Here is a 2,933-nt window from a genome sequence, read left to right on the forward strand (position 1 = left end):
TTAGCTCCTTGCTTTTGCCGAGGCTGGTTTTGAACTTGAGATCCTCCTGTCTCAGCCTCCTGAGCTGCTGGGATTACAGGCATGCACTACTGTACCCAGCAATATACATTTTTTTGTAGTTGTAGATGTACAGAATGCTTTTATTTGTTTATTTATGTGTGGTGCCAAGGATCCAACCCAGTGCCTCACACATGCTAGTACAGTCCTCTGCCACTAAGCTACTGCCCCAGTCCCAATATACATTTTAAATTTAATAATTTTAACAGGTTAATTAATTATTTATTAATTGAAATGCATGATTGGTATGAAGGTACCTGGACCTCCAGAAAAGTCTGAAATAAACAGTTTTATTTTTTCTGCTATGGAATTATACAGGCATTTCCATGAACACGAATGGGTTTTTCATTAAATTCCAAAAAAAAAAAAATGAGTTTAGGTACAAAGTTAACTCATACATGCACATACTCATACACACAAATACCCACACACACACACTACCATCACCATCACAAGTATTTCATAGTGATCACCTAAAACTTTATTTAAAAAGTTGACATGTGAAATACCAGGATCTTGATAGAAAATTTCATACATATTTACATTGTTTTCACTTTTTAATTTCACATATGTGGATAGAAGATGTTAGATTATTTCATGTCATAATTTGTTCCATAATTGTAACTAAAATGTTCTTATCTGAATGCCATGCAAAACAGTACAGCAGGGTAAAAAAATCCATCATACAACAGAATTTCAAAGTCAAAGTCAGCCTTCAATTATAAAAATGGAAAAGTGAGAAGTATAAGTCAGGATAGCATTTAAACCCGAGAAACTTTAGTATAGTTTTGAGGGAGAGTCATGGTCAAATATCAGTGAAATTGCAAGATTAAAAGTTCAGAGCACATGAATTTCCTATACAGGAAATGACTCTTTGGACTACATCACCAAATATTCTGTGGCTATGAGAATACCTTTTAAACTGATCAACCAAGTTCCTTACTCCTTGCATTCTCCAAACCCAATGTGCCCCATAGCCCTGTTCACCTCTCTCTCTTGCATTTCCTGGGTAATTTGGAGAAGAAAATCAGAACTCTGAGTCAGCTGTGTGTCATTATCTGCTGTGATGCAACCAGGAGCTGAAGTGAACCCATAACACTCTCAGTATCTTAGAGTCAAAATAAATAGTGGGCGTTGTGTGCAAAGACCTGGAGAGAGTTGTCTACAATGTTTGTCATTATAAAAAGGGGGGTAGTAGGAGTGATATCACTAGGTATGGAATCCAGAAAACCATACCTTTTTTGGTGTTGTTGCCTTTTAGTTATGCATGACATTTGAGTCCATTTTCTTATAATTATAAAAACATTGAATATATCTTATTCTAATTTTGACCCCAATAACTCTCCTTCCTCTTCCCTTCCCATCCCCCTTTTGATCTCTCTACCATTTACCCAGTTATTTTTTATTTTATCTTTAAATTAATTTCTTGTTGATGTACACTATGGTGACATTCACTGTGGTGTATTCTCATATGAACATAGGAAGGTTATGTCAGATTCATTCCACTGTCTTTCCATTTCCTACCTCCTCGCCCTTCAATTCATTCCCTTTGTCTAATCCGCTCAATTTCTATCCCCCCAGCCACCCTCAGCTTTATCGTGGGTTATCTTCCACATGTCATATCAGAGAGATCATTTGGTTTGGGGGGATTGCCTTACTTCATTTAAAAATATGGAATACTTCACCAATCCGTGTCTCATTCTTTCACAGGGTTCCATGCTAATCTTCTCTGTTTTGTTTCATTATTAGTAAATGTGCTGCTGAAGTGAGCAACAGAAGACCATAACTTCAGTAATTCGTATACTGCTGGGCACTGGAAATGTTCTCTAATAATAAATAATAGCCAAGACAATGACAATGTGTACAATGCTAATATTATTCATTCAGGTAGGGCATGTTTTGCTCTAGCATTCTAAAAGCTAGTAATTTAGAGTATTATATTTCTGACACATCATGTCAGTCCTCTACAAAACTGATATTTAGGGCTGGGGAGATAGCTCAGTTGGTAGACTCCTTGCCTTGCAAGCACAAGGCCCTGGGTTTAATCCCCAGTACCACAATAAATAAATAAATAAATAAATAAATAAATAAATAAATAAATAAAAATGAAAATAAAAAAATTTTTAAATTGATATTTATTTTAAATATGCTTGTGGTTAACAAATTATTCAACTTCACATCACTCTGGATAAAGATTTATTGAACAAAGATTAAATGTCATTTATGGTGAATTTATTTAATTTCTCTGTAAATTTCATATACAGACAAATGTAAGATTGTTTGCTTTAAAAGTTGCTTATAAGGCTGAGGATGTGGCTTAATGGGAGGATGCTTGCCTAGCATGAAGGAGGTCGTGGGTTCAATCCCAAACTCTACATAAAAAAACAAACAAAAAATGTTTATTATCTTTATAATTTCTTTTACAATTTGTTATGTTTGTATTTATAATAAGATCCATAAGATTTATAATTTCACTATCAGGCATACAGATTGCATTTGCAAATATTTAGAAATTTATATTTATAAAATTGTATATTTGTATATAATTGTACATTTATAAAATAAGAATAAATATTAAAAACCTTCCTTCTATTTTTCATTTTATCATTCTAAATCTAATAATGGTGTATAAAAAAGTGAATAGTAAATTTTATTTAATTAAATATCAAATAAAGAAATTTACATTAATTTAAAAATTAAATTTTTATCAAATAAAGCAACAAATGAAGATGTACCACATACTTATATAATAGCTTAATGCTAGAGTTGAAATTTTGCCTCATTCTTATTAGTTTACTTGAGGAATTTGGATCATGGAAGAACAACCTTATCAAGATCATAAATTTGTAGGAAAGCTATTACTAAAATAGTATTTG

General features: G+C 32.6%; 1 non-coding gene across 1 annotated transcript; it reads right to left on the reverse strand.

Annotated features, from left to right (window-relative positions):
- Positions 1-1,722: 1,722 nt before the first annotated feature.
- Positions 1,723-1,830, reverse strand: LOC124987696 (U6 spliceosomal RNA). The gene has a single exon (XR_007109225.1). It is a non-coding gene; the product is annotated as a U6 spliceosomal RNA (small nuclear RNA).
- Positions 1,831-2,933: the final 1,103 nt, after the last annotated feature.

This window comes from Sciurus carolinensis, chromosome 6, assembly GCF_902686445.1.
Source record: "Sciurus carolinensis chromosome 6, mSciCar1.2, whole genome shotgun sequence".
NCBI lineage: Eukaryota > Metazoa > Chordata > Mammalia > Rodentia > Sciuridae > Sciurus > Sciurus carolinensis.